The sequence below is a fragment of the Panthera tigris genome, chromosome B2 (assembly GCF_018350195.1).
Source record: "Panthera tigris isolate Pti1 chromosome B2, P.tigris_Pti1_mat1.1, whole genome shotgun sequence".
Lineage (NCBI taxonomy): Eukaryota > Metazoa > Chordata > Mammalia > Carnivora > Felidae > Panthera > Panthera tigris.
Window position 1 is genome coordinate 109,629,916 of NC_056664.1, and position 22,502 is coordinate 109,652,417.

General features: G+C 37.8%; 1 protein-coding gene across 7 annotated transcripts in view; it reads left to right on the forward strand.

Moving 5' to 3' along the window:
* The window catches only part of PKIB (cAMP-dependent protein kinase inhibitor beta), a 169,505-nt gene that overhangs the window by 9,913 nt on the left and 137,090 nt on the right, over nt 1–22,502 (forward strand). For 6 of the 7 annotated variants that reach the window (XM_042987101.1, XM_042987105.1, XM_042987100.1 and 3 more), the window contains exon 3: nt 10,927–10,972. The gene's annotated coding sequence lies outside the window, so the exon portion shown is untranslated. Of the gene's footprint in view, nt 1–10,926; nt 10,973–11,917; nt 12,044–22,502 lie in introns of all 7 variants that reach the window. The other variant, XM_042987103.1, reaches the window with a different exon arrangement.

The window sequence follows — 22,502 nt, forward strand, 5'->3', positions numbered from 1 at the left end:
ATGTCCACCATCAATACTGATTTCTGATCTAAATAGTGTGAATAAAATAACTACAGGAACAAAAATAGTTTGCTCTATTCTTTCACATCACAATGCATTTTAATTTCTAGAGCATAAGAGACTTCATGTACTGTTTTATTTGTGGAATTTTCATGCTCGTGTTTTAAAATCCTTGGGAGAACAACAGCTATATTTTAAGGTGAGGAAGTTTGTTTTTTTTTTTTTAAATTTGATTACTCAAGTAACAAGAACAATTTACAGCCATAAACCTAACTCAGGAAAACATTATCTGATAAAGATAATGTCTGAAAAAAAAAAAAGATAATGTCTGACTCCTGCTTCCTTTCTCATATGTCTACCACCTCTTTCTCTTCCTGTTTTTCAGTTGATAGACCTTGAAATCTTATCTCAGTCATATCGTGTGACCCTCAAACCTTCTAACACTCACCTCTTACCTTCTCTATATTTATGTGAAGAGTGCTTCTCAATTCTTGTCTCTCTCACCTTCTCCATCCTCCCTTTATTCCTGTCATATCTTGTGTTTTGCAATCTTCTGCCCATTCATCTTCTCACTCTTTCAACTCCCAATATCTATGAATTTCACCTATGATCTAATTTAATTCTTTTCTGTTGAAAACATCAATAATATTCACTGATAATAGAACCATTATATATGAATTTCATCTGTGATCTGATTTCTTCTTTTCAAAGAATCTAATTCTTTTCTGCTAATTATAACAGCAATAATAGTATTCACTGATAATCTAATCTATGCCCAGGTTTTTTTACATACCTCTCTATACAGATCACTGCTGATCAGCATAGCAACTGTGCTTGATATTATTATAGCCATTTTTAAATTAAGGAAAAGATTCAGAAAGGATAACTAGCAACTGGAAATATTGATATTATTTCTGTATGTGTGGGATTAATAGGAAGGCCAAAAAAGAGGTCCAGTGCACATTCATTTATATTTTCTCCAGGTTACTGATATCCTGTCCCTTCAGCACACATGTTACTTTGTCCAGAACTTCCATAGTTGCTATAATGCACTCAAAATAGCCAACTTTTCTTTTAGTGAAAATAGCTTCATTTTTTACTTCAGGGGTAATTTACAGAATACCCTAAACAAGTTATTCTCTCCCCTTTAAATCTGAAAGGATCAGTCAGACCTCTGTTAGTTTCTTCCTTTGTTTCTTTCTTTTTTCTCAATACATGGCTTTGAATTTTTGTTTTGTTTTAAACTTGTTAAAGAGATCTGTTTTTAATAAATCTATGTCTGCAAAACCAGTTTAGTATTTGTAATATAAAATTTTAATTGATCAATTAATTTTTACTTTCAGGGACTTTATAATCTAGGTGAGAGTTTCACTCATCAGACACTAACTCTCTAAGCAGCGTTGATTATAAGTACCCAGTTGAAATTTTGAGTTTTTAAATACTCTTTGCAAATCATTGGCTACTTCTATGTTCTTTCTCTAAAAATATTCATTTATGGTTTCCTTTTATATAATCACTCTTCATTCAAACAATATTTGCTTTTTTTCTGTACTGGTTCTTTATTAGTAAAGTATGACATGTTGGGCCAATCATACAGTTAATTATTAAAATGACAACTATCAGATTTTGACTCCATGGTCTTACACTGCTCATTCTTGTTCATTTATTCAGTAATGGCCAGCCACAGTTTATGTGTTTTAGAAGTCCACAAACCTTGCAAAGTGATGCTTTCCTCCTTGTTTTAGGCTCTTTTGTTAGTCCTGTTTTTAACTGCTAACTATGATTCTTTTCAAGATAATTGGACTATCTGGTCATAAGAGAGGCAAACTGGTGAGAGGTTAAGCACATAGGCTTGGAAATTAAAGTACACGTAGATTTTATCTTTTGCTCTACCCCTCATTAGAGGTGTCACGTTGAGAAAATCTCTTAGTCTTGGCTCTAAAGACAATATCAATACCTTTTTATTAACCTTAAAAACACTCAAGCCAAATATTCAGGTCTGAAAATAACATATTACATAAAATCCACAAACATTTGAAATGTGAAAATAATCTATCAAAAACTCAGTATCTAATTTTTTCCCCTTGAACAAGAAGGTGGTCCAGGGCTCTACCGTGGAAGGGGCTTTTGAGATCCGGGCCTGGTTGTAAGAATGGAGTATGTCAGCAAAGGGAGGGTCCATAGCAGAACTTGGTGGAGCTTCCCACTCTGCCCTAAATAAAAAAATTTTTGAATGGACCAGCGGCTTTCAAAGGACCAAACAAAGAGGTGAATATAAGTACAGAGCAGAGACTGGCATCTGGGACTACAGAGTAGTCATTGAAATCAGTGTGTAGATAAGAGATAGAGCCTAGACAGATTGCCCTTGGTGTCTATGAATAGAGGCAAGTGGTCTTGTTACTGTGTGGTAAAGCCTCAGGAACACAAGTCTTTTCTTAAAAGCTTATTTCTCTTTAATGGAAGCATTCTAATTAACAGTATAAGTATGGAGTGGGTTAGTGTCTGCTAGAAACAAGGTCCTCAGCTGCTGGAAGCTACAAAAGGTTTCCTCTTCTTGAGAAGGTCGTTTTTTTGAGTGGTCAAGGTAGAAAAGTAGGGGACAAAACTTCCAATCAGGTCTGATCACCCCAGTATATCATGCTTCTGAGCTGTGGCTAACACAAAGATCCCTTAGTTGGATACAATACATCCTAAAACCTACACCTTGAGATGTAATTTTATCACCAGATCACCGGCCACACTTCTATCTTCAAAGTGATTCATAGCCTTTCAGAAACATTGGGGGTTTAGAGACTCAGCTTAGTTTGCAAAAACCTTTATGCCTCACAACAAAACAATGTTGAATAATTTTATGTTTTAATATCCTCTAGATGAAATATTATGTAGCTATTTAACTGTTCTATGATTTTAAAATAACATGGAGACTGTTCATGTTCACTGTCTAACTTTATATAAAAATTAAGTGGAGATCAGGCTTATAACTAAAAATGGCGACAAACAGGAGAAAGGCAAGGGGGTGGGGAATATTTTAAAACATTATCTCTGTACATCTAGATGAAGAAACTCTGGTTTATTTGCTTTCTTTTCTTTTTTTGCTTTACTGTGTTCCTCAAATACTCTTTAATAGTGTTTTTTTAAAAGCACTAATAAAATAATGTATTGAGTGCTAACTATGTACCACATCAGAACTAGGTACCTCAGGGATTAAAAGTTAAATAAGAGAAAGTGGTTTTCTTAACGAGCTATATTGTAGCAGGGGGATAAGACACACATAACACAATACAAGGTAGAAAGTAGCAAATGTTACATTAGGGCTCAGAATAAGCGCTACGCAGAGGAAGGAAAGGAAGGGATTATGACTACGGCCTTGTGTCATTTTTTATTTACTTTAGATCAGTGAATAATGAAGCTAAATCCATAAAATAAATCTCTGTGTAGCTTTAGAACATTTTATTTACCATTCATATTTCAGAGAATAGGAACCTGATTGATGGTACTTTACTGAATCTGTTTCCTCATGGATTTGGAAATGTGTTGTAAAGGAAGAACAAGAGTAATTTAATTTCAACAGACCTGTTTTGACATAAGTCTAATTAATTGGAAAGACACCTGGGAATTACAGTAGCTTAAAGACAACTCTCAACTCATTTTTCTGGTCAAAAAAGAAATGCACGGTATGCTTTAAATAAGAAAATAACCTTTTACGAGACTTTTATGAGGAGGATTTTAAAAGCTTCTCTAATTTGCTTAATGATATATAGACCTTCAACAGCTGAACTGTTAAGTTCCAGAGAGTTTCTGAAATATAAAAAAAAAGAAATCTCTTAGCAAATATGAAATTTCATCCTACTCTTTTTTGAATGGTCATCTGACATCAAGATAGAAAGCATACATGGAGAATAATAGGAGGAAAAGACATCAAATATTATTTCATTTCAATTTAGAATAGAGTATTGTGATAGTTATATGGGTCATCTGTAGATACTATTCAAAGGGTTCCAATAATAGGATGGAAGAATGAAAACAAAATAGAATTAAGCATTTTATTTATTATTCAGTTTTTATCTTTTATTTTCGGTTATAAAGAGAGACAAATATGGCAAGTGCACAATGGCTAAATTGGCAGAAAAGTGGAGTTAAGTAGCTGAGTTTAAATTATATTATTCAGAATATATTAAAGTACAATTAACAATATTAGCATTTTGGTAATTACAAAAGGAGAGAACACTTAAGCATAATTTGATTGTACTTTGAATTCATTCACATGGAAATTTTAAGAAATTTACTTAAAGCAAAGGAAAAAAATACTTTCTTGGGTAACTATATATATGTGTGTATGGTTAAATAGTTAACACTGAATTTAAAAAAATGTTTTGCATGACAAAGACATCCGTGTTCTAGCACACAGGTCCATTTCAATAGTATTGTGATGTTTTGATAACCTACAGCAGTGACTTTCCCACTTTCTTGACTACAACCCACAGAAAGAAATACATGGTAAAATCACAGTACTTAAAGTAAGCCTAGAAGATAATCTAGTTCATTCCCTTCCTTTAAGTCTGAATCATGTGTCAGCTATCAGCACAGATGTGAATCTCTTCTATTCTTAAAGCTACTATGATTCAACTCATCTGTTAAAATGATGCTAATAATATTTGCCTTGTTAGAATTAGAACTAAGTCAAAAGGTGTAGGTAAAAGACCTAGTATAAGTATCTATACATATGAGGCAGTAAAAAAGAAAAAAGTAGCAGTTATTATTATTAAGTTTATTTATTTTAAGAAAGAGAGTGTGTGCAAATAGGGGAGGGGCAGAAAGCAAGAGAGAATCCTGAGCAGGCTCCATGCTTAGCACTGAGCCTGACCTGGGGCTCAATCCCATGACCCTGGGATCATGACCTGAGCCAATCAAGAGTCAGATGCTCAACCCACTGAGCTGCCCAGGCTCTCCAGCAGCTATTATTATTATTACTAATGAAATGATACAGTAACATGTTTTAAACTAAAAATATTTATTTTCAACATTTTTTTTCATATTTTTTTAGATGACTGAATCACCCATTCTATAATTCATACCCTACATTTAGCATGGATGGCAACGTCCTCTAATTTCTTCATTTCATGTTTTTCTCTCACTGCCCTTCTAGCACATCTAAACTTGTGAGCTCCTTAAGGTTGGGAGTTCTGTCTTATTCCAATGTTATCCCCAGTGTAGAATATTGACCTGGGCACACAGTAAATTCTTAGCATGTATTTGTTCAGTAAGTGTGAATATGAAAATATTTTTAACTAATATTCTTTTTTCCTTTTTAGGCTAATTTTATTTTTGAAAAAGTGATGTTATAACAGTGTATAAGTCAAATATATGTAACAAAATGTAATAATTTTCTGTCAAATTCTTCTCCAATTCCTTTCCTCAGAGGCAATGATTTTTTACTCCTTTAGAGATTTCTTCTTCATACATATCTATATTTCTAAATAATATGCATATACTTTAATATTTTGATTGTTCAATTTTAGATGTTTTAAATTTTTTTTAATGTTTATTTCTGAGAGAGAGAGAGAGTGCGAGCGGCACAGAGAGAGGGAGACACAGAATTTGAAGCAGGTTCCAGGCTCTGAGCTGTCAGCACAGAGCCAGATGTGGGGCTTGAGCTCACGAACTGGGAGATCATGACCTGAGCCTAAGTCCCATGCTTAACCACTTTGCCACTCACATGCCCCTCAATTTTAGATGTTATCTATTGACAACATGGTCAATTGACAAGATGGTCATTAAGGATTTAACTCCCTGAAACTTCTGTAGGGGTCAAGGGCAGGCCAAACCAAAATATACCACTTTGGACTCTGGACTATTTTCAGCTGAAGGCAATTGAGACCCTGAGGGCTCAAGAGAGACATTTGCTGCTCCCCTAACTATATAGAAGACTCTAAATTGGGAGTCTTTTCCAGAATACGGGTTATTATCAGAGATAAGTTTTATCTGAGTGACCCATCTGTATGGTAGGACAAAACCTAATTATCAAACACCTGCTCTTCTTCTCATGGTCCTGCGATGCCTTCCTTCCCTTTGAAGTCTCAGGCCACTACCCCATTCTCCTTAGTTCAGGATGACATATATACCTCATTTTGCCTGACTGTCTTCGGAATTTCATGTCTATGTGGGTTTCCATGCATACAGAGCTAAATTTGATTTTCTCCCATCAATCTGTCATACGTCAATTTGATTCTTAGTCCAGCTAGAAGGACGTTGAAGGGCAGAAAAAAATTAATCCTCCCTATAATTTTGTCTCCTCTGCTTTCCTTCCCCACCTCCCACAATAAAGTTACATTAAAAGCTTTGTTTAGATTTAATTAATCACTGTCATTATTATGATTACATCAATATTTATAGTTGAGCATTTTAGGAATTTATTAAAGTTACATTTTCTTTTATGCTTTTATTTTCCTTGAGAATAATAGCCTTGATTTTTCATTAGATTCATTTCATTTGAACATTTTGCTATTCACGATAGCATTTTAGTACCATTTTCCCTAAGATCATTCTTAGGTAGTCCATCAGTTGCAGTTATTTTTTTTTTAAGGAGTCATCCATCTGAAGAACTCCATTCTTTTTTTATTGAACTCAGTGCTTTTTAGGGATACTGCAAAGCATTTGTCCAGAAACTTCTCTTCCTTGCAATGCTGAGAATTTCCTTCATTTTCTTCTGATTTGAGTGTCCTGTGTTCTTGATCTCTTTTTTTCATCTTTTTTACTCCATTGTTTTATTGGAGCACATCTTCTAATTATTTCCTGAGAAAGGCTGCATGGCATGGGAAATATGATTTTTAAGAATTTGCATATGTGAAAATATATTTTACTATAACACAAAGAGGCTTGGCATCAATTTCTATACTGAAATAATTATTTTTTCTTAATTTTGAAAGTGCTACTCTACTCTCTTTTAGAGAACAGTATTATTCCTCACTTTTGCATGGCATACTTACTGGTCTTTTTATCTCTCTTAAAACTTGTCTCGTTATCCTGAAATTTCACTTATGGGCCTTAGTCGGATTTATTTTCTTCTTCCTTCCTTCCTTCCTTCCTTCCTTCCTTCCTTCCTTCCTTCCTTTCTCTCTCTTTCTCTTTCTCTCTCTCTCTCTCTCTCTCTCTTTCTTTCTTTTCTTTCTCCTGTCAGTGGGCACTTTCATATGGACACTCATGTCTTTAGTGTTGAGAAATTTTTTAAAAATGTTTATTTTTGAGAGTGAGAGAGTGCAAGTGGAGGAGGGATAGCATGAAAGGGGGGCGGAGGATTCCAAGTCTGCTCTGCGCTGACAGCGGAGAGCCTGATGTGGGGCCTGAACTCACAAACCTTGACATCATGACCTGAGCCAAAGTATGATGCTCAACAGACTGAGAAAAAAATTTCTTAGGCACCCTGAGAAAAAATTTTTTTAATTATTTTATTGGTGATTCTCTGACTACTGTTTTACCTGGTTTCTCTTTTTGAAAAATCCATGACTCAAATATTTTGTCTCCTAAACCATCTTCTTATTTTCTCTTCTTTCCTGTCATTTCCCATCTCTTTGTCTTTGTACTCTAATTTCTGGATCACTTCCTTGACATTATATTTCATCACTACCATTGGGTTTTTCATCTCTGCCATCACATACTTTTTATTATGTTCTCTTTTTCGTTTCCCAAATGTTCCTATTTATTGCAAGAGATCTTGCAATTATTCTCTGACTTCTTTGAGAATATTTGAACTTTCTTCTTCTTTTAAGGTCTTTGTTCCAATTATTATTTTTGTGTCTATCCTTCATGACAGATGCTTCCTCAGATGACCTATTAATCTTATCTTCTCATTTGAAGGGTGGGGAACTAAAAATTGTTAACATTGAGCCAGCCTCTGGAAGCCAGGAAGGCAAAACACAGTGGTCTCCACATTCAGCTTTCGGCATTCAATATGTCTGTATTCACTTGTTCACCTAATTTTCACACTGTGCCTGGTTTGTCCCAGCCCAAAGACCTTGTGTTTGTCTTCAAAGAACAGAACTCTTTCTGCTAGGTTGAAGGAGGACAGACACCCTGCTGCAGAGGGTGACGTAAGGGATCTGGAGATCTGACTACTGTTATGCCCAGAATTTGTGATCCCCAAAGACCACTAGGGAGCCGAGTCTGATGCAAAAGCAAAAGAACCTTTATTTGAGCTAGCTGGAGCTCAATCCCCTACCTGCACCGATGCAGATGTGAGATACCGGAGAGAGAGCGAGTTTCAAAAGCACAAAGGTTTTATAGGGGTCTAGGGGCAGTTGGTGAGGTAGTGGCTGTGGCCTCAGCCGATTGGCTGGGGAAGGGTCGTGGCCTCGGCTGACTGGCTGGGGAAGGGTTGGATTCCTGTTACACAGGTCGCCGGGGTGTTTTGATCGGGAAGTTTGAACGGGTGAGCGGGAGGTTACTCAAGGGGAGGAGGCATGTTCTGAGGTTTCTGTGATTTTCCCGGAAAGGGGTCATGTCGGGGACATAGTCACTCAAGGTGGAGGACACAGAACAAGATGGAGTCGGCCGGCGTAGGTCTGCTCTTTCAACTACTTAAGCAGTGTTCCACCAATCTTCCATTTTTAGCCTCTGCCTTCCCTGTCAGACTAGAGGTGGCACCAGTTGCTAAGCCTTTTGTGCATTCTCCATACAAATCATGTTGGTTCTGTGCCGTCTCTCACTCTAAATTCACCCTTTTCACCCTCTCTGTGAAAATGGAGATGGGCCAATTACATATTTTTTTTGCAGACAGCATAACGTCAAGCTTTGTCACTAGAGGGTGCTGGAGAGACATTCTAGGAGGAAGGGGCTTTCCTTCCTAGTTCCAGAGTGTTCCTTTTGTCTGGCTCCTGCAGCATGGGTGGCTTTTGCAGCACCAGACTTTTCCATTCCAGGCAGCCTCTCCAGTGCCCAGCTTTGCCGTTCATGTTGGGCAGGAGAACCCAACAGCTGGCAGCTTCTTCAGCATTTCCACCCTCAGGCAGTTTTATGATGGAGGCTTCCAGTGAGTCATCTCCCTATGAACAGGTTTCACTGGCACCCTAGAGGGTGTATTTCCAGCAAGTCCCACCAGTGCAGCATCACAGGATCCTCTCTGTATTCAGCGAGCAACTTCCGTGCCCTCTCCAACAAGGTCTGGATTGTAGCCTTTGGGAGCAGAGGTAGGCTTGTCCTTGGGCTCTATCTCACCCTAAGAGGTACTGGCTGCTTCTTATATCTGCTATTCCTATATTTTCTACAGTCCTTTTTACTTCTTACTAGCTAATTTCTGGGTATCCCAACCTGCTGTTATAGTTAGTAATTCTTTATATTAAACCATCTCTGTTCAAATTACTCTGATTCAGTCCTGAATGCTAAGGTCACTGTGAACCTGCACTTCAAGCCCATAAGAGCCTGTCTATCACCTACAGGGTAATAGCATGGTATGCGTGCTCTTTTTTATCTGCCCTTGACCATCTATGCATATCCTCTGGCTATCCTGACTGCCCTGTGCTCTGCTACCCATCTCTAAACAACCCCTCTCCCCCGCCAGGAATACTAAATTACTAGAATTTTCACAATTCACAAAGCAGATTAATATTCCTGCGCCTTAAGGGTGTGCAGTCCCCTTACTTTAAAAATACCTTAACTCAGCAACATAGTCATCTTGAAAGATTGTTCAATGCCATCTGAAGAGCCTTCCCTGATCTTTTCTCCCTCTTGAGATTTGTTGTTTTTACCTCTTGTTCCCTTAGGGCACAAGCTGTTCACAGGTGTGTGCCCTGAGTTTACAGTGAACTCTTTATCTTTCTTTCTGTTACCAGACCTAGCATATTACCATTTTGTCACATCGTAAAAACTCAATAAGCTTAGAGGAATGAATCAGTGTGTTGAATTGTAAGGTATCTAATGTACAATTTCTTCCATAGAGAATGAATATAAAGCAAAATCAAGGTGAAATTTCAGGAGAGGGAAAAATAGTAAGTGATAGGACGATTCTTCCCTGATGTGTAGCCCTATTTCCACTGCTAATGCCACAATTACAGCTGTACTAACCTGCTATTTCAAAGCAGCTGTCAGACCAGTTTGAGCACGGTGCTCTTCGCAACTCACAAGATTAGCTCAAAGTGATACAGGTGCTCCTAATTTAGTTGGAGCAAAGTAACACTTCTAATTTAGGTAAAACAAATCATTGGTATGTTTCAGTATTTTGACGGACATTTGCATTTCTAGATCAACAGAGATGACTGACAATCTGTGGTTCTCCAAAAAAGTGCAGAAGTTAGCATTTCAAGGATTCCTTACATTTACCAATTTAAAACTCTATACCACTATGTTGGGATCTCCCTGGGCTGGAATTTGAACTAGACACAAGGACTACTACACTAAATTAGTATGACTACAAATTGTTTGTTTCTTTCTCAAAAATTAACCTCAATATGACAGAAAAAATTATTAATTCCAACTGTGAAGTAAAGATTTCTGAATTTTCCAGGTATTGTTTCAGTGATCTTCTTTGAAATGCAGATATTTAAATATTTATTAATTAGGTTTATATTTTGTGCAGGCATGTGCAGGTTGGTAAAGATATAATGTTAAATAAGTTATAGAATGCACAAATCATGGGTACTCACTAAATGTACTGATATGTTTGTTAGGCATTGAAATACTCATAATGCTTGCTTTTGACTAACATTTGTACTCACTTAACAAACTTTTGTTTTCAAGAAATCTGTAAGATGGGCAAGAATTATCTTCTTTTTACAGTGGAAAGGTAGCTGAGCAGTAGTCACACAGTATGTTATAGAATAAAGACTTTAATAAAGGGCTCTGTCCACCATTCTGGTTGAGATAAGTACATAATGCAGATTGAACTATAAAAAGATCAACTTTTTAATTAACTGTTTAATTCTCTTTCTTACATAGAGACTCATGCAAAGGTGGACCACCAAAAATATCTACAAATTAGACGGTAAGTACTAGACTTCTAAATGACCTCTACACAAATCATTTCAAAGGAACATTCTGTTAATGATTTTAGGTAATTGCTTACATAGCTGTTTTGGAAAAATAAATTTCCTCTTAAAGATTTAAAATAAAATCAACAGCAAATTGTAGGTGAAGAGATGGGGCTCTATAGTGTAGGATCTGGGCAAACCAGAAAGTAATAAACCCATCTGTTTCATTTGTTGAGCAAATGTTTATATGCTCCTTCTTTGTTCTATTCGTGGATATAGGCCTATAGAGATAGAAAAACAGCAATCTTTTGTGGTGAGCACACTAACAATTATGATCCAAATGCTGTGGGGAACCGGGAGATGAGACTGATCCACTTGTTTCAGGGAATCAGGGAAATAAGGGAAATCAAAGAAGAAATTATATTTGAGTTAAATCTGGAGGTTGAATTGAACAATCCAGGAGAAGAGGAGGAGAGAGGCCATTTCCAGGAGAGGGACCAGTACATGCAAAGACTGGTAGTTGTGTAAACATACAATGTATTTTAGAAGATGTGAGGAATTCAGTATGGCTCAAGAATAGCTGAGGCTGGAAGGATAGATGCAGTCATATTTGAAGGAGCCTTTGGTTATGAGGTTTTTGCTTTTTATATTATAGGCAGCAAGGAGGCATTGGAAACTGATAGATTATAGCAGGGATAATTGATAAAACTCAGCATTAGGTTGGGCGTGAAAGAGATACCAAATGCTTAAAACCAGGAAAAAATATAAAGAAGAAGATAAAGGACCTGCAGAACACCTCCTGAATGTGGCGTTCCCTTTTTGATGGTAGGAGAGGAGTAATTTCATACCCTAATTTTGTGGTTTCCTACCCTGCAGGCCCTCTTTTCCTCTCAAATTGCCATTAGGATTTTAGCCTTTGGTTCCATTTCTTCTTATCTTAGCGTTCTGCTTTCTTTCAGAACATTACTTATGGCTGGTTTGAAGATCCTGTTCACTATCACTTAGCTCTCCCTTATTTGTAATGATACTTTTCAGAAGGCTAATCTTATCACAACATACAAGAGAAAAACTCACCACCTTGGAAAGTAAGACCGTGTATAATATAGAAATACCACACAAAAGTTCAGAGACTTGCCCCCGTTGTGAAATATCTAGAGATCTAGTGGTCTGGAGCATGTTGATGTATCTCTTTGAAGATGAAGGGCAAGTTATTGCACCTGCCTCCTCTAACACTAAGAAAGAGACAAACCCCTGTAGGCTTCTTTGGATTTTTGGAGGCAATATATGTTATTCCAACTTATTTACCAAATATCTCCAAAGGCTGCCAGTTTGTTTTTTTTTTTTAATGTTTATTTATACGAGAGAGAGAGAGAGAGAGAGAGAGAGAGAGAGAGAGAGAGAGAGACTGAAAGTAAACAGGGGAGGGGCAGAGAGAGAGGGAGACACAGAACTCGAAGTGGGTTCCAGGCTTAGCGCTATCAGCACAGAGCCTCACGTGGGGCTCAAACTCACAAACTGTGAGATCATGACCTGAGCCGAAGTTGGACACTCAACCAACTGAACCACCCAGGTGCCCCTGCCAGTTTTGAATAGAACCAGAAAAAGAGAGGTCTCTGTATTGGATCTAGCCTGCCATACAAGCTGCTCCATAACTTGGGACGTATAACCGAACAGTTCTTATGGCTCTTGAAGGGTCAGAGATATGTAGAAATACTATTTGGAACCTTTGGCAGTCCCTACAAGTTTGTCATAGCACAGAGCTTTAACAATTTTGGAGCAAGGCTTTGCATTCTCTGTAAAAAAAAAATCTCCTCCTTTTTGAAAAGCAGCTTCTGGCTTATTACTGGGCAAGTCATAAGTAAATGAAAGCTTGATCCTGGACCACTAAGTTACCAAATCATCTGAGCTGCCTATCATGAACCAGGTATTTGGCAACACTCTAAAATATTGGGCATGTATAGCAGCACTTCATCATCAAATGAAAGTTGTATACACATGATCAGGATCAAGCAGGTCTTGAAGGCAAAAGTTAGTGCAGAGCAAACATCACAGGTGCCCATGGCCCCTATTTTTTCTATGTTGTTTCCTCCATCTCAACCTTACCTATGACCTGATAGGGAGCTCCCTAAGACCAACCTACTAAGGAAGAACAAAATTTGCAGTTTGGTTTACATGTGGTTCTGCACAATACGCTAGCATGACTCTAAAGAAGAAAGCTGCAGGGCTACAGCTCCACTCAGCGATAGCCCTAAAGGGCAGTGGTGAGGAAAATCCCTCCAATGGACAGAACTCAGAGCAGTGCATATGGTTGTTCATTTCTTCCTAGAAGAAGAGATGGCTGAAGACATGCATCTACCCTGATCCATATGCAATTCTTAACATTTGAAAGAACTGTCAGAGACTTGGAAGGAGCATAATCAGAAAATTGGTTAGAAGATAGTCTAGGGAAGAGATATGTAGATAGACGTCTCTGTGTCTACACATAAGAAAATATTTGTGATCTATATCAATGGTCAACAAAGAGTGACACCAGTCTAATAATCACGTAAAAAGTTGCTATTCTGTGGATGTTGGTGAGGATCTATCCCCAGCTACTGCTGTCCTCTCCAAATAAACATAGAAGGTGGCCACAGAAACAAGAATGGAGGTTTTGGATGGACTCAGCAACACAAGGCTAATTTGGCCATAGCTGCTGTCAAATGCCTAACCTGCCAACAAACAAAATCTGATACACTGGTATGGCACCATTTGTCTGGTAGTCTTGCCAGGCACCTGCTGGCAGGATGATCATATTGAACTACTTCCATCATGCTGTTTTATTTTCATTGGAATAGATACTTCTCTGGATATGGATTTGCCTTTCCTATCTGTAATGCTTCTGCCAAAACCATCACCCTTGGACTTATGGAATGCCTTATTTGACATCATAGAATTCCACACGGCATTACCCCTGACTAATGGACTTATTTGACAACAAACGAAGTGTGGCAATGGGCTTGTGTTCATAGAATTCACTGAACTAAGCATGCTATCTATCACCCTGGAGCAGCTGGCCTGATTGAACTGTTGAGTAACTGTATGAAAATTCAGCTGTGGTGCCAGCTGGATAGCAACTTTGTGGACTGAAGTCATGTCTTCCAGGACTAGGTATATTACTTGAATCTGAGTCCAAAATACAGTAGTATTTTTCCCATGCTAAGATTCAAGGGAAAGAAATAGGAATGTCTATCTATGAACATTTTTCTTCTTATTTCTGTACCTTTTGACTTTCCTGGTTTGGAGATCTTAGTTCACAAGGGAGGATACTTCCCCTAGGGGACGTAGCAATGGTTTCACTAAACTGACTGTTGAGACTAATTGGCCACTGTGGGTTCCTCGGGCCACCTAACCAATTGGCAAAAGGGGGGATTACTATACTATTGGAGTGATTGATTCTGACTATTAAGATAAAATTGGGTTACTTCATTTTGGGATTCTTTGAGGTGTCTCATAGTATTTTTATGTCCTATGATAAAATTTAATGAAAAATTATAACTAATCAGTAGAGGCAGAACAGGTAAATGTACATACAGGCTATTTCAAAATTAAAGTTTTGATAATCTGACTCAAAAGAAACTACCAGCAACTGACATGCTTACTGAGAGAAAAGAGATTATGGAATGGCTAGTGAAGAAGGTCATAATATCAGCTATTATTATATGATCAGTTAGTGAAATAAGGAGTATTATAGTTATGAGTATTTCTTCCTTATTTTGCCATGAATTTAGTTTTATCTATACTAACTGATCATTTTCCTTTCTTATTTTCTTTTACTAAAGAAGATAGTGGTTAAACTGATGTCTCAGTGTTTAGTTGCAGGACATCAAGAAGGGAGTGTGGAGAAGAAATCACTCTAAGGTGGTATCTTACATATACTTCTTTGGGGAGAGGAATAGTGTATTTTCAGTAAGCAAGAGATAGTTGCACGATGTTAGGCAGAAGCATGGTTTTTCTTTTACTTTATATGGAATATGGTTAAAAGAGGTATGCACTGATGACAGGTTGACTAGGAGAGAAAAGATTGTGCTGTGTCAACTTGATTAAGCTAAGAACCACATTTCCCAGAATTCTCTTTGCTGTAAGATTACAAATTAAAGTTGACCAAAAGAGAACTTGCATCAGATTTGGAAGGCACAAGTGTGAAACAGCAACCTTTATTTTCTGGAGATTTCTGAGGTCAGTTAAAGTGACAGGAGCTTTTCTTCCCAACTCTTGGTCCTCATGATTAAGATCAGTTCCAGGCTTTATCACCAGATGCATGGCTGTACTTTGACAGACACATTTCATAGACCTCTCCCCCTCCCCCGCCCCCGCCATAGTCCCACTTTGGTGGCTAGATATGCTGGTCTTCTCAGAATTCCCTGAAATTATGGACAGTTTTACTTGCACAGGTGCTTCAGGAGAACTCACTAGAGACTCCTTCTTAGGTTCTCCTACTGTCGATTCCCTAGCTCTTCCCACAACTGTGTGAGGTTTACTTCCTACAATATATTCCTTATCCTGCAGCACTCATAGTGACTCTGCTTCTATGGCTGAACCACACATGACATCCAATCTCTGAATTTCTTCAAATCTTCATAATCTTAAGACAACTGACTAAGTGAGTTTTAAGGAATTAGGAAGTTTTCCTGTGCAAGTTTTCTTTCTTCAGAAATTTAACAAATATTAAATATCAGAAAGATTTAGAAATTAACAATTTGATTATTGAAGAGAATGGTAAGACTATACACAACCTAGGTGATTTCATACTTTCAGAAATACATCTTGAACTTACTGAAGGAGAAAATGGAATTTAATGGCTCAAATAACTGAGAAATGCAGGTTGTATATATGGGCTTTGGGCATGGCTAAATTTAGGTGCTCACAAAATGTTATCAAAAGTCTCCCTCTCTCTCTGCACCTGCACATAGTGGATTTTACTTGGGTGGTTTCACCCTCAAAGCTCTCTAATTGGTGCCAAAGATGAGCATTGGTAGTTCCAGGCTTATATTCGACCAACTTGCCAACACCAGTGGAAAAAGAGTACTCTTTTCCCAATACTTTTTAGCAAAAATCTTCAGCCTAATTTGGCTGACCTGACTTGGGTCATGTGCCATCTCTTAAGCAGTAATTGTTTATTCTGACTGTGAATGATAAGGTCAGAGCATACTCCTAGATCTGGGGCAGCCCATCCAAATATCATGCATTGAAAATAGAAGGGTCGATAAGAAAAAGAGGGATTCTGTTGCCAAGGATGCTTGATGGGTAAAATCAATACATCTCCACGATAGCAGTTTTCCCATAAACATGTACACTTTCTTTTAATTCATAGACTTCAACATTTATTTTTATACATACATTGCTCCCATGTAACAAAAAACAACTATTTTATGCACAACAAATACTGCAGTCACCTCCCGTCTAAAGAGTCAAATGAGTGTTGTAAAGTTATCTTATTACTCTAGATCAAGATCTTTGCTTTGTAACTGTTAGTCTCAGACATAGCTTCTTATTATCCAGCAGTATATGACTAATGATATATTTGTTTAACCACCTACAGCAAATGTAATAGACGATGGTGGAGTAAATAAAGGATGAATTCAAAAAAATTCTCATTTGAAAATGAGAAGAGGGAAAAAGTAAATAAACAGTTGTTCTACTCATTAAGGATTGCAAATTCTTACTGCCCAGGACAGTGGGTCCTTTGGTCAGGAATCTGCATTACAGTGGATTTTACTTGACAGTTATTTTCTTCTGGGTACATTTGAGATCTGTTTTTGATGGCTGCCATATGTTAACAACACACTTCCTGTTGGTGAAGTTTTGGTGGTGGAGGGAATGCTTATGGGTTAAGTACTTACAAGCATTTGCTTGCCAGGTTTGGGGTTTTTCTAAAAGGGAAACATTAAAACCTTGGTAGGCATCCAGTTAATTTGCATTTGGTTAATGCTGTAGACTAGTAACTGGAAATTGAGATCATGTTGAGTCATAATTTCAAGAGAAATCTGAGTCTGTAGTTTCTGTTTCTTAGCAGTAGGCTGCAATGCTCTACTTACCTTCCAACTCTTAGCTTAAAGGTTTATAACGGTAAAGAACAACTGGTTAGGATTGGAAGTCATAACTAATTCTCTTCATATCTCTAGGTGGTATGACTGGGAAAACACTTTCCACCATCTTTTAATTAAGATAATTAGACTGGTGTTTCTGTCATTTTCACCTGAAAACTTCCTACCTAACACCTTCTTCAGGCAGGGAGTAGCAGTTGAGGTTCTTGGATGGGCCTGGAAAATCATTTTGTAGCTTCTCGTAGATCCTCTTCTTATCTGCAATGTTGTTGTCAGACTCCTTGACTTTCCATGCAGTAACTTTTTCTTGGGGTGAAACATTTGACTTTTTCAGTTTTTCATGCACAGAGCTATTTGAATCTCAGCTGTCCTGGGTTGTTATATGAGCCATAGAACAAGATTGTGTTTTCTCCTCCTTCTCCTCCTTCTTCACTTTTAAACAGTCAAGATTAAAGTATTGACAACTGGCTATAATATTCCAGGATCCTGACATGTTTTTACCAAATTCCCTCAAGTTCTAACCTCAGTACACACATAACCTGAGTCCAAAGATATGACAGGTAGCAGTTTAATTATCTGCTTTGCTACTTCATAGCACAGATGGATTGCATTCTAGCTAGAGAACATTCATTACCCTGCAGTCTACCTTGGCTTGGCCAACACAACATTTTTAAGATTTGTCAGTGACAACAACTAACTTCCACATTAGCCAGGATATTTTTAGTGATGATGACAGCAACCTCAATCTAATTATCTTAATTCAAAAGAAAAACAAGTATTTATTAGTTCACAAACCTGAAAAGGCCAAGGGTAGACCTTGGATTGAGGCATGGCCAGATTCAAATCAAATAGTGGAGTGCTTTAACAATGTCATAAGAAATTGGTTTCTTTCCATTTCTAGCTCTATTTTCCTCCACTCTTAGGCAGACTCTCTTATGATCTGAGAAAAATGAGCATGGGAAACTCCAGGCTTCTCAATTTTCTGGCAGTATAGTACCCTTGGTGGAAGAAGCCATCAAAAGTCCTGGGCTATATTTGATTGTCCTAACTTGGGTCACACAACCAGTTCTTTATCAGTGACTAGAGTCACTGGCTCTCACTAGTCAGGCTTAGGTCTACTATGCACTCTTGATGATGAGAAGATGAGGAGATTCTTGAAAATAAAAGACATGGAAATAACAGACATGTACCACTGTCATAAAGAGAACTAGGCCAGGAGTCAAGAAATATAGTCTAATCACAGTTCCATCACTTTCCAGCCATCTGGCCATTTCTGGGATTTAATTTCCTCATCTGTAAAATAAATACATTAATACTAAACTCAACTATTTCATGAGATTTTTGTTTTGGAAAGATGAGATTGTATATAGAACCTCAGAAGATATATATAGAAAGCAGATATTAAAATTTTTGGATAATATTTAAAAGCAATGTTTATGTTGCTTTAAAAACATGTTATTTTCAGCATTAAAAAGATATAACTACATAAGCCCAACCCTTAGGACAATAATGTTACTATCATTTTTAAATATTCCATCTCATCTTTCTTCTTTTTCTTGCTTTCTTCCTCCCTCAAAAACATTTTCTCATATAGCTATATAATCTACAATTTTCAGCTTTAATGGCAACATTTCATCCATCAGACATAAATAACTTTCCTAACAAGTCTTATATTGTTGGACATTTAAATTATTTCTTTTTTTAATGCTTATTTATTTTTGAGAGAGTGAGAGAGACAGAGCACAAGCGGGGAAGGGGCAGAAAGAGAGGGAAACACAGAATCTGAAGCAGGCTCAAGGCTCTGAGCTGTCAGCACAAACTCACATATGGCACCTGAGTGGAAGTTGGACGCTTAATCCACTGAGCCACCCAGGTGCCCCTTAAATTATTTCTTATTTCTCAACATTATAAATAATACTGTGATGAATATAATTATTTTTATGGAGTTGCACTTAGTACCAACATTTCTAAGGCTCTTGATATATAGTTAGCTGTCTTTTTAAAATAGTTGTAGCAAATTACATCATTCTTAGCAAGGAATAGAGGTATAATTTCACTGTGCCCTTCCTGGTTATAGTGGATGCTACTGTTGTCTTCCTTACATTCCTTGTATTGTACCATTTTGGTGTATTCAGGTGATTTTCAATGGGTGACCTCTGTATTTCTTTGTCTGGACTTTTTCTGGGATACAAAAGGCATTTCTTTCCAAGTGTGTGCTTCAGGTCAGAAATGCTGGGGAACTGAACAGCATGGAAGGTTTTTTGTGTCTCGTGTCCATGAAATACAGCCAGATCAACACTAAACCATGCTGTACACCTAGAAAACTGATTTTAGGGTTAACACAACAATCTGCACAACCTGAACCACAGAACTCAGCAGGTACACGATACGGAGAGGTGAAATGAGGGAGAGAGAAGCCACAGAGGGCAGGGAGTGAGCTGTTTTTGCTTGTGGAGAGAGGACAGAGGGAGGGGGAGAGTACGGGAAAAGCACCCCCCCCCCCAAAAAGCAGCTAGAGAGAAAGTGGAAAAGTGGAAACAGGAGTAGGGACTGAACTAAAAAGGGAGAAAGGAGAAAGGAGAGGGTTTAAATTCCATTAAAACTCTATAAACAGGGGGAATGCAGAGTCTGAAACTCCACAACTTGATACCTGGCAGTGTCTGGTGAGAAGGGTGAATCCCTAGGAGCACAGTGGAGTCTGGGATTCTTCGGGCCACAGGGGAAGAGGCTGTTCCCCTGTTGGGAGGACATCCGGTAGAGTCTGTGTGGCCCCAAACAGGAACGATCCCAGTGGGCCTGGGAGAACAACATTCTCTGGTGCTGGCACAAGGTCGTTGTGGGTGAAGCCTGGTGCCAAATGTGTGTTGTGATTTTCCATAATCCTTGAAATGCTGCTGCTACACAATTGCATGAACTTTTTCTGGGGTGGGCTGGCACCTGGCCGCAATCTCTGGGCATCAGCAGCAGCATGGTCCTGAGAGCATTCCTGGCTGCAGCTGGCACCCAGCCATTGCCTGGTAAGACCCTCCTTCAGAGGGCAGAAAGGGTCAAAGCCACAGTCCCTCAGAGATAAGGGGTCGGGAGACACAGCCACATCTGAGATAGAACTCAGGAGGGAGGTGCTGCCTGGGGCTTGGTCACGGACAGTGTATAAGCGGGGAGTGAACGGAAGCTGAAGACAGGACAGGTGCTGATTGGGGAGAACAGAGTTCTGATACTAGAGACTGGGTAGCTGGGTGACGCCATTTTCACCCCTCCCACACATGCGCATACACACCTACAATCCACACCAGTAAGGTAGGCAGCACCATCTAGTGGAGAATGGAGCCATTACATTAGGCCCTGCCCAACTGAGCCAACCGCTCAACACAAATATCTCCGCCTACTTAGTTAACAGACTATAAAGTGCTTCATAGTTTGACTTCTAGGAGAAAACAAAGTAATTTCAAATGTATTTCAGGCTGTTCACTGGTCCATCTATTCAATTTTCTTTTTTTTCTCTTTTTTGTTTATTTTTCTTTTTCTTGAATGCAGGAAAACATATACTTTTATTTTCAATTTTTATTAAAAATATTTTCATGCCTTTTTTCTACTATATTTTTTACTTTTGTGTAATTTTTCCAAATTCTATTAAACTTCCATCACTTCATTTTATTCTCTTACAGTGTATTCATTTTTCAAATTTTCAAATGATTTCCTTTTTTTTTCCTTTCCCTTTCTTTCTCTAATCTATCAAGCCCCTTTCAACACCCAGACCAAAACACACCTAGGATCTAGCATCATTTATTTGTTTTGTGTGTGTGTGTGTGTGTGTTGTTTTAATTTTTTAATTTAAATTTTTTAAACTCATTAATTCCTTTTCTCCCTTCAATATGACAAAATGAAGGAATTCACCCAAAAGAGAAGAAATGACAGCCAGGGACTTAACCAACACAGATAAAAGCAAGTTGTCTGAACCAGAATTTAGAATCACAATAGTAAGAATACTAGCTGGGGTTGAAAACAGATTAGAATCTCTTTCTGCAGAGATAAAAGAGTAAAAGAAGTAAAAGAAATCTCTTTCTGCAGGATGAAATAAAATGCTATAACTGACCTGCAATCTCAAATGGATGCCATGGCGGCAAGGATGGATGAGGCAGAACAGAGAATCAGTGATATAGAGGACAAACTTAAGGAGAACAATGAAGCAGAAAAAAGAGGGAGACTAAGGCAAAAAGCATGATTTAAGAATCAGTGACTCATCAAAAAGGAACATTAGAATCATAGGGGTTCCAGAAGATGAAGAGAGAGAAAAAGGGGTAGAAATGTTATGTGAGCAAATCATAGCAGAAAACTTTCCTAACCTGGGGAAAGACACAGACATCAAAATCCAGGAAGCCCAGAGGACTCCCATTAGATTCAACAAAAACCGACCATCAACAAGGCATATCATAGTCAAATTCACAAAATACTCAGGCAAGGAAACAATCATGAAAACAGCAAGGGAATAAAGTCCTTAACCTACAAGGGAAGACAGACCAGGTTTGCAGCAAGACCTATCTACAGAAACTTGGCAGGCCAGAAAGGAGTGGCAGGATATATTCAATGTGCTGGATCAGAAAAATATGCAGCCAAGAATTCTTTATCCAGCAAGACTATCATTCAAAATAAGAGAGATTAAAAGTTTCCCAGACAAACAAAAATTAAAGGAGTTCATGAGCACTAAACCAGCCCTACAAGAAATTTTAAGGGGGACTCTCTGAGGGGAGAAAAGATGAAAAAATAACAAAATAAAAAAATAAATAAATACCAAAAACAGCAAAGACTAGAAAGGACCAGAGAACACCAGAGAAAGGATCAGAAACTCCAACTCTATAAACAACATAATGGCAATAAATTCATACCTTTCAGTACTCACCCTGAACATCATCGGACTAAATGATTCAATCAAAGGCATAGGATAACAGAATGGAGAAGAAAACAATATCCATCCATATGCTATTTACAAGAGACCCACTTTAGACCCACTAAAGACACCTTCAGATTGAAAGTAAGGGGATGGAGAACCATCTATCATGCTAATGGTCGACAAAAGAAAGCCGGAGTAGCCATACTTATATCAGACAATATAAACTTTAAAATAAAGACTGTAACAAGACATGAAGAAGGACATTATATCATAATTAAGGGGTCTATCCACCAAGAAGACCTAACAATTATAAACATTTATGCTCCAAATGTGAGAGCACCCAAATATATAAATCAATTAATCACAAATATAAAGAAACTCATTGATAATAATACCATAATAGTAGGGGACTTCAACACTCCACTTACAGCAACGGACAGATCATCTAATCAAAAAGTCAACAAGGAAACAATGGCTTTGAATGACACACTGGACCAGATGGACTTAACAGATATATTCAGAACATTTCATCCTAAAGCAGTGGAATATACATTAGTCTCCAGTGTACATGGA